Source organism: Phodopus roborovskii, unplaced genomic scaffold (genome assembly GCF_943737965.1).
Source record: "Phodopus roborovskii unplaced genomic scaffold, PHOROB, whole genome shotgun sequence".
In the NCBI taxonomy this organism is placed as follows: Eukaryota; Metazoa; Chordata; class Mammalia; order Rodentia; family Cricetidae; genus Phodopus; species Phodopus roborovskii.
In genome coordinates this window covers 25098098-25108746 of record NW_026125391.1, presented here as the reverse complement: position 1 = coordinate 25108746, position 10649 = coordinate 25098098, and the positions used below count along the sequence as shown (strand labels likewise).

The following is a 10649-nucleotide window of genomic DNA, read 5'->3' as shown; positions in this document are numbered from 1 at the left end:
TTGTAATTAACAAACAAACAAAAACAGCACAAGGGGCATGCTACAGAGCTCAGGTGGCTTTTTTTTTGGGGGGGGAGGGAGGAGGTAATGGGAAAAGGGGGGAGGATTGGTGGCAGACTGGCCTCTGGGGACAGAGCAGCAGCAGCAGAAGAGGGAATCAGGGGAAGGGGAGACAGTGAGACAGGCAGAGAAGCAGAGAGAGAAAGAAGGAAGGAAGGAAGAAAAAGAAAGAAAGAAACAAAGAAAGGAAGGAAGGAAGAAAGAAAGGAAGGAAGAGAGGGGGTATGGGAGGAGGGCAGGGCCCTTTTAAAAAGGAACATACTGAATGTGCACAGGTGGTGCTCTTAGTGGTTGTAGCTGGGAGCATATCCTGTTAGAACCCCAAGGGCAGATGCCTGGATACTAATAACCTGAATACTGATTTTTGTCTACTTCTCAGTGTGACTTAGGACAGATACCTTGATGGAGCAACTTTGATAAATACTTTAGGTTAATGAATTTAAAGGGGGAAATGGTTTATTTTGGTTCACAACTTACAGTGATTTGGATTCATGGCCATTTTGTCCAGCTGTCTAAGCCTGTAACACTGTAGCACATCAGAGTAACAGGAGCTCACAGGAGAGGAAGGCTGTTCACCTCACAGCATCCAGGAAGCAAAGACAGAGAGAAAAGATCTGAGGTCCAAATGTTCTACTCAGGGTTGTTCTTCAATGAACTAACTTCTCTTCAGTAGGCCAACAACCTAAAAGCTGAACCAGTTCCACATAGTATAAAAGGCCAACAGTTAAACGTTTTACATACAAGCCTTTGGGGGAACATTTCAGATTAAACTTCAAACCATAACATTCTACCCATAACCCCCCCAACAGATCATATGTACCTCACAGTATAAATCCATGTGCCCATCTTCAAGAAAACCCACAGTTCTATAAGTTCAGTATTTGCCAAAGGCCATGTCAAATCTCTTGGTAAAAGTTTAACTTCCTAGTATTTTCCAAATCAGTGGTTACACAGTGTAATAACCCAGCATGTGAACCAAGTACCATAACATTGTCACATAGTGTGAATCTTCTGGTCACAGGTTTTTCTTGAGTTGAATAGGCGGATTCTGACTCTGAAGCTGTTTTGTAGGGACATGATTTGAACAGCATTTGGTTGTTTCACATGTTGAGGTCCAAGGCTTTGTCATTTTAGAGTTGGCCAATTGGAGTCTCTCTCTTTCCAGCTTCCATTAAATGACTGGCTGAGTCACTTCCCAAGACAAATCACTCATTGTATGTCATGAATTATTTTCCTCTTTGTTACTTCTAAGACACTTAATAAAGGTTGATATTGAATTCCTATTCTTTGAAATAACACTCTAGTTTTTTTTTTAAATCACTCTTCTAAGAAGCAAGGATTTTATGAATAACCTGAAAGAGAAATATTAATTTTCCTCCTAGCTTTCTTTTAATTTTATCTTTCAATTTCCCTAGCATCATGCCAGGGAACAACCACATTCTGAGTCTGACATGGAGTAATTAGGAGATATATCATCCTGGAGATCATTTCTTAATAAGCTTTGGGCAGGGAAATACTTTTATTGGAAACAAGAGGAAGACACACTAGTTGATGAATCTAATCTCATTTTGTGTGAGAGGTTTTATGTCTGCTTTGTTCTGTGTTCTTTCTCTTTTTGTTGTTACCGAGAAGGGGTGATAGGAAGCAATTAATGACTGTCTTTTCCTATAAAACCCTTCTTTTGTGGCAAGAATGTTTCTTGGGGGGAAAAGAAGAATATCATTGCTGATTTTTAACTATAATAAGACAAAGCCTTGAGTCTGTGTTGTGCTCATAGCTTCATTGATGACGAGCACTAAATGATGTGATCAGAAAGGAGAGCAAAGAATTGTAAGTCAAAGTGCTCTGAGGACCAGATAATCTGTGACCCTTTCTCTTTGCAAAGACAAAATGAGTATCCCATATATTTCAAAACAATCTGTTCCATAAACTTGGTATCCAGAATGAACCCTGAAAAAACATTGATAACACAAGCATTAAAGTCAACATTGATTGCCACTGGCTGAATAACCATGACATCTGAGGAAACTAAAGCTTATTTATTGCTTATTCATGTATGATTTTGTTTAGAGTAATTTTTCTTGATCATAAGCACTTTTGAAAATTAACTAAAAGACTCAGTAGTGTACAACTGGGCAGTGTTCAATTTTCAGTAATTGAAATAAATATTAAGAATGCCAAGCCAGTATCTCTTACCTCTATCAAGCTGAAATGGCAATCCTGTCTCCACAAATCCTCTGAGGTAAATGTTCTGAGTTCCAGTCTCCTTCTTATAGTCTTTTCTCTTCCCAGTCCTATCACTCATGTCTCCACATCCCTAGTGCTGAAAATAAAGGCATGAGCTCTGTTACTCTTTAAATTAATTATTCTCATGGAGTCCAGGGTGGCCTTGAACTCACAGATATCCATCTGATTCTGTACCCTGAGTTCTGAACTACAGCTGTGTGCCACCACCACCTAGCTTCTATTCTAATATGGCTGTGGATTAAAGATGTGTATCACTACTTCCTGGCTCCATGACTGTGGCCAGCACTGCATTTTGATCTCCAGTGGCTTTATTAAATCATAAACAATATATCACTACAGGCCTTTGGTTGATGTAACAACTGGAAAATTATTATTAATAATAAATTATGTAGCCAGGCATTGGTGGCCCATGCCTTGCATCCCAACACTCAGGAGGCAGAGTCAGGCAGATCTCTGTGAGTTTGAGTCCAGTCTGGTCACAGAGCTAGTTCTAAGACAGGATCCAAATCAATACAGAGAAACCCTGTCTCGAAAAACCAAAGACAAATAATTAAACAAAAAAAACAAATAAATAAATAATAAATTATGTAATGGCTGATATCCACTTATAAGTGAGTACATATAATCTTTGTGTTTCTGGGGCTGAATTGCCTCACTCAGGATGATTTTTTTTCTAGTTCCATCTACCCGGACCCAGAGGGGGCAAGGACACCAGGAGATCTTGGCCCACAGAACCAACTACGCAGGGCTCATAGGGGCTTATGGAGACTAAAGTGGCAATCATGTAGCATAGTTCTGCTGTATGGTCCTCTGCTTATACATTGTAGTTGTTTATCTTGGGATTTTTGTGGAATTCCTAAAAGTGGGAGTCGGTGGTGTCTCTAATGAACTTTTTCCTACTCTTGGGACCTTGGGACCCTTTTCTTCCTACTGGCTTATCTCTCCAAGCCTTGATATGAGAGTATGTGCCTAGTCTTATTGCTTCTTGTTATGCTGTGTGTTCACTTAATAAGAGAAATAGGAGCAATGAATTGGGGGGAAGGAGAGGTCTGGGGGAAACTGGGAGGAGTGGAAGAAGGGGTGGCTTTAGTTGGGATGTATTGAATGAGAAATGAGTATATAAATTTTGAAAAAGAAAATAAAGTAACTATTGAATGCCACTACTTAAAATATTAGGGTCCATTATATATGCCTTAATCTAATGAATTTTTTTTAGGCAATGATGTAACATCTGCATTGTTTTTCCTTTATGGTCATTGAACATGGCTTCCCTAAGAGTATCATTCAGAGTTTCTCTGCCCAGTGATGTTAGTTGGCCAATGTTGGCTATAAGACTAGTTATTTTGATCTTATATTATATTGTTAGTATCAGAAATTCACGACTTTCATTGGCATTTGTGTCAGTTGGCAGGGAATAAAATTGCCATTATTAGGTGTTAGGGAAAAGCCTCTTACAATACAAACTTGGTGTGGTGTCCACACCAATATTCCGCACTCACTATGCCCTGGAAGCCACAGAAAATACTAGTAATTACTTAATTTCTGGGGAGTTTGAGCCAAGCTGAAACCATAAGTACAACAAGCACTTGGTTCAAATTCAATGAAGTCCTTTGAAATTCAGTTCTTGAAAATATCTGTTAGCACATGAAAAGAGTACACTGCTATGTCTCCAGTTTGTGGGGAGCCACAATGCTGGCATCAACTTCCTCCTATTTCATTCATGTCTTTGCACTTGTCACACAAGGAAGCCAATATTGGAGGTAAGATGAATGTTCCAAAGAACCATTTTGAGAATGGAGAAGCAGTATTTAAATTTGCTCATATAAAATTTACAGCAATTTCTTTTCCTTTAGTATAACCAAAACAGCAACAACAACAACGAAAACCTTAATTCCTACATGTTTACCTTTGCTCTGGTTCTTAGTTAAAGTATTCGGAAATGTTTGAATCCCTCTAGCATTCTATTTAAAGCCAAATGATGCCTGAAACTCTCACCACTGGTGGGATTTTTTTTTTCACTGTAACTTTTAGTGGTAACTAGTCCCAGGTCTATGTGTACTTAAGGAAGTCTCCTGCTATTACTAGTTGCTGGTACTTTCTTCATTTCAATGCATCTTCATGGACCTTACATCATCTCCATATTAGATTGGAAATGAGTTGTCTTGGAAATAATGGAAAGGAGACAGGCATCTTCAAATCAGAATTTCTCCTTTATCAGAACAACACAAGAGTGACACACTATTGCAGACAGGGCACTTGACACAGGCGGGGCTTCAGGTTCTACAGTAAGAAAAAGGGTTGAAACTTTGAGGATGGAAGATTCCACCTGCAGTCCAGTGGTAGACACCACTGGAGGTTGATATATGGACCTTCCTACTAGGAGATCCCTGGGGTTTTATTAGCATGTCTATTTCCCTGTCAGGAGTTTCTCAGTCCACCAGAGACTTTTAGGTTGTTAACTCTATTTTCTAGGCATCCAAGGGAAACTATTTTATGTCTCCAGGACTCCTCAAAGGGGCAACTCTCTTCTCCCCTCCCCTGCTCTGAGAGGCTGCTTCATGCTCTTCAAGTATGACTTACCTGCCTCAACCTAGGTAAAACACTAGGAGGTTGTCATTCTCCTTCCCTGATCTGCAGCTTTGAAATTCTTTGCAATCCACAGAAATAACTTTCCAGTGTAGCCTGATTTCCCAGGTCAGGAAAATATTAATATATGTGCTTAATTTTTAAATTTAATAGTAAGAAAATTCTAGTCTTTATTTCTCCATTATAAATCAAAGTAAAAACTCACCAGTTTCTTCTTAATGCTATATTGGTTCTATAAATACTGTCATAGTCATATTTATTAATATTTATCTTATTATTCTTTGTCTTTGATGTCATGGAAATATTCTTCTTGAGAATTGTATATAAGCCTCCATTTCTTCTAGCTTCCAAATTTTCATTATTAAGTAGTCATGTTTAATACATTCATAATAATTTGTTATAAAATAAAAAGTAAGACAAGCCTTTAATTTTTTTATGTGGCTACATGGTTGTTCTTCATCGATATTTAAATAATTTACTATTATCTCATTTTAAGATAAGACATTTTTCATTTATTTTCTATAGTTATTGTTACATATCTTTAATGGGCTTACATTTTTCAAACAAAATTTATATGCAATCATATTTTACAGTATTACAGCACACTTCTACATCTCCTATTTTGTTGATTTTCTAAGAAATTCTTGTTATGTGTTATAATTAATTTTGCTCAATAATTTGAAGTAGTGTAGCCATTTTCTTTTGTTGTTCATAATTCTTAGATATTTTATATCAGTAAGTAAAACACTAAAATTTAAATTCTGAGTTCTATTATTTTAAATATGACATTGATTAAGAGTTGGAATTCTGTGGCTTGGAATGTACTAATGTAAGGAATTATCTGGGACCACCTCTTTGAGGAAGTGGAAAGTATAATAAGATAAGAGTTATTTAATCAACATCTCTGCATTCTTCATCTCTGTCTTTGGTACCTATAGTCCATCCTACTTTTTCACTTCTTGCAATGAACAAAGATATTCACTTTCCTTTCTCTTTCTTTCCTTTCTTTATTTCTTTATTTTTTTTTTTTTTGATTGCCATGATTATATTCTGATGATTTTGAACAAAACTGACAAAAGTTTGTGGCTTTAGTAACCACAATAGACAGACCAAAATCCACTCAAACTGCATTACCTTCCTCTCCCAAAGGGAGAGAAGAACAGCCATCAGTGGCAAGAAGCAGCTGCAGAAAATCAGCACCTAGAGTTGGCTTCATGCTCAGAAGATAATGCTATGTCCAGTCCCCATGGTCTCGGGTGCTCTATACAGTCATGAGAAACTTCTCTAGCAATGAACTATAGAAATGGTTCCTGAAAGTACAATCTTGAGAAGCTTCTCTTTGTTATGCATGTTGCAAACAAATGTGTGTTTGAAAAGTAAAAGGGATAGATTTTATTTTCTCACAAAAGTTGTGCATGCTAATGCATTTTAATAAATTAATATAATAGCTCTTTAGTGATGTTTTCTATTTAATGGTTTATTGGATTTTTTCAAGACAGGGTTTCATTGTGTAACAGCCTTAGATGTACTGGAATTTGTTCTGCAGACCAGGTTGGCTTTAAACTCACAGAGATCCACCTACCCCTGCCTCCTGATAAAAAAGTGTGTACTGTCCCTAATGCCACCACCACCACCACCACCATCACTACTACCATCACCACCACCACCACCAAGGGGTTTAATGATATTTTTTAAGGGCTTCCTATAGATATGGTCTCTACTATTTTATAATCTTCCAAAACTCACACACACACACACACACACACACACACACACACACACACTGTATTTATATAAAATATTTGATTGGAGTTGCCCTATCCTGGGGAATAATACTTTTTTTCATAGAAGCTATAGGCTGAAAAAAATGACAAGTATAAAATATTCTTAGCAAGCTATTGGTCAGATTTGTGCAAGAGCCCTCCAAAACAAATTAGACCATCACCATGCCTCTTTTTTACAGTAGAACTTGATAGCAAGACCCTGTTGCTGAAGGCCATAAACATATTGGTTTCAAGACTGGGAGAAATGAAGTCGGTACTGACCAGAAAGATTCTTTTTTGCTGGCTGACTTTTATAGTATCAAAGGCAGTATGCATGGTTCTGAAGGTCAAATGTTACTAATAGTTCTACCCAATTGTGAGTCCTATAAATTACCATAACAACCTACATGGCAACATATGCCTATAGGTGAAATAGTGGCACAAATGTTTGGGGGTAAACACCCACTTGAAAATTGTATCTAAGACCTAGTCTATGGAAATAAATGCATGCCTAGTACTATAAACATAGCCAAAAACCCATGGTTGAAAATCTCATACTTACTAGTATTATTTTGCTGAATTGATATAATATTTAACTGCTCTCTGAAGTCACCATCTCTATGCACATGTTGGTATAACTCTCAGACCTCATCAGAGAAGAATCTTTTTGTAGTGCTTGGTGGTTAATACAGAACCTCACAGTGGTCCAAGTATGGAGTCTGAGTGTGGAGTGCTCATTCACAAATAGGACAAATATACATTATTTTCCCCTTACCCCTCCCCACCATCTCCCCACCCCCACCAAGGATGAGTGAATATCATGGAAGCAGCATTGGAAAGACTGTAAAAGCCAGAGGCTGGGCAGTATTGGAGGTAAACAATGTCTTCCTTAAGCTTTTATCCTGTGGTATGCTGATCACATGCTGTTAAATAACTATATATCTATCAGTTTATGGAGATCAGAAATTAGACTCAATGGCTTAAGGAAAGAAAAGAGAATATGAAGTTGAGATGGGGTTGAAGTGTAATCTGGATCTTCAAGTAATTAGGGGAAGAAGAGATAGTTAATATGATCAAAGTAATTGATGCATTTATAAAAATTTCAAATAGTTAATAAGATAAAAGTATATATTCCATGGAAATTATATTCTGCTTTTTTCATTTTATTGCATTAATTTATTTGTGTATAAGAGTGTGTGGGGAGAGGATGGGTATGCAGGCACCAAGGCACAATGGTGAAGGTCAGAAGATAGCTTGCAAGAGTTGAATTTCTTATTCCCAAGTGAGTTCTGAGATTAAACTTGGGCATTAGGCTTACTGGAAAGCATATTTACCCACTAAAGCACCTTCCTGCCCCTAATCTATTTATTAAAAAATCTAGTTGACAAACAGTTTAACCAGGGCACCACATTTCCCTCCTGGGTGTATCCTTCCACTGTAAGGAATGACTAAATCACAAAACAAGTGCTTAATTCTTTCTTCTCTAACCTCTGTTTTACTTAGTAATGATTAAATTGGGAGAGTTCAGGGTGGTATAGCTATAGACTCACTTAGTTATGGAATAATTGAATAGTATTAATTTTTCTCTGAGGAAACTTCCAGCCATGCGTCTTATATATACACATAGTAATTATAACAGTAATTAAAACCAGTATAATTAATCACTTTTCTGTTTTCTAAATATGAGGCTTAAGTTTGGAGTTTTGCTTATGGTTTAGTGGTTAAAACATACTTATTGTTTTATTTATAATATCAGTTCATCATATGGTTATTAGTCTTTAAGACCATACCACTTTTTTATATTACAGGTTTTACTGAGTATTCATTGTGACTATGTATGAGCAATTTTTATGAATAATTTGTAGATGCTGTTTAAAGGGCTTTCTCTGTAGGATACAGAGTTTAATATAGAGTGTGATATTAACTTTATTAAAATCACTATTAGAGTCTGTAAATACTTCATTAGTACTCTACTCTGGCTGTGCTTTACAACCTCATGGGAGTTTTGTTTTTGCTTTTCTTTTTTTTTTTTTTTAGTAAACTAATAACACCTAAGAACCATTCAAGCCAACTGGAACTGTATGTTTGAGTGTGGTCTGGGTAGCTGCACACATGAAGCCAAGAAGTATTGCTGATATGGGGTTGGGTTCTTACAAGCACAGTTGTCGTTCATGCTTATTGTGTGTCTTATGTTTGTTTGGTTTGGTTTGGTTTGGTTAGGTTTTGGCCAATGACCAATGGAAAATATCTTAAGCTTTTTAGCTAATTTTGTGTTATAATTTTTATTGCCTGTCAAATACTCTTTCTTAAATGTCTTGGTTTATCTGTGCAATTTAACAGCCTTTGGTCTTGCTCTATCACAAAATACCCTAGACTGTGTGTCTTAAACAAACAGATATAGTTCCAACTTCAGAGGCAGGACACAGAGGTGAAGATTCTGTCATGGTCAGGTTCTGGTATGGATCTTAAATTTCCCATCTTGCAGACTGAGTTCTATCCAAGGGCATTAATCCCTTCAAAGACACCCATTTGCATGGCTCAATCACCTCCCAAAGGGTCTACCGCTTAACACCATCCTGTTTGGGATTGGCTTTTCATTGTATGAATTTTGAAGGGTGACATTGACCTCATAGTCATTGTAAAGAAATCATGCACAAGCATTATGCTGAAGTATAATTGATACAACATTCTACTTTTTGTTGTGTCTTTTATCTTGAGGAAAATAATTGAAATCTTCTTTAACTTTTATTAATATGCTGTGTATTCAGGTTTTCATTTAGCTTTCTGACTTATTCTTGTCTATGTGTACTTACTGAGAATTGTAGACTGATTTAAATTTTCAATTCTATGTGCTTACCTTTCTCTTCTTGTAAGCAATGGTTTTGGATCTGGGGATATAACTAGGTTCAGTTCCTTAACGCCCAAAAGAAAGTGCTTCTCTTGATTTACATAGACATTTTTATTAGATATACTTCTTTTCCTATATGACTTGATTTGCCATATGCTTTCTTATGTTATTTTGTTATGTTGTAACTTTGTGTATTCTGCTGTTTTTATATTTATTTTATTATTTATTTATTGGGGGAAAGGGAAATTTTATTAACATAGAGAGAAGTTTTTAAGTTGTACACGTGCACAAGCCATTTTTGGTAATCAGACTATGCAGTATAAGCCAAACTGGCTACGGAAAATATCCAAGAGTGCTGAACTAAGCTTTCTTTATTTTGGAGGTGGGTTGGTTCAAAACTACATAATTTGACTTCATAGTTTATTTCTCTTACATATTTAAGGATGTTTCCATGTGATAATCATCACAACAAACCTGTAGACATAGGTTTATCAAAACACCCTTGCAAAGTAACAAAGGGCATAAGGAGGAAGGATTTGTGATGAGCAGAAGGGTAGATTTTATTGATGGAGGAGGGATGGCTTTCATAAGGATGGTTTCTGTTCATTGAGAGACTAAGCTCAGGATAAGGGTCTAAATAATTACCAGGATATTGGGGAACATCCAGGAAGGCTGCTGGTTCCATAGGACAGCAATAAGATTGCTAGGCTGTCAGACATCATGCACTCCAGCCTTCTGAATGACCAGGCTACAGTCATTTTTCTTCCTTCAACAAAATAGATTCATTTTTAATAAGTCTGGTTCTTCCATTGATTTCTTTAATCTATAACTCCTGCAACTGTATGATAATGTAAAAATTTTGAAGGACATTGTTTTTCAAATTGTAACTACAAACTGAACACCATTTGCTAATTCACCAGTTTTTTCAATGCTCAATCTCATTTTCTGTTTCCTTTTTTCCCATTTTTTAAAATTCATTTTACATACCAACCACAGTGGAGGGCAAAAAGGGGCGTTCCATACCCTGGATCTGAAGCATCAGGCAGCTTTGTGCCACCACTAGGGGTGCTAGGAACTGAACTCAGTGGTAATGTTGTATGAAAAGAATTTATGGTGTGGTTTGTTTTTGTTGTTGTTGTTTTTGA

General features: G+C 36.7%; 1 non-coding gene across 1 annotated transcript; it reads right to left on the bottom strand.

Moving 5' to 3' along the window:
• Positions 1-6008: 6008 nt before the first annotated feature.
• On the bottom strand, positions 6009-6219 carry LOC127214989 (small nucleolar RNA U3). The gene has a single exon (XR_007833920.1). It is a non-coding gene; the product is annotated as a small nucleolar RNA U3 (small nucleolar RNA).
• Positions 6220-10649: the final 4430 nt, after the last annotated feature.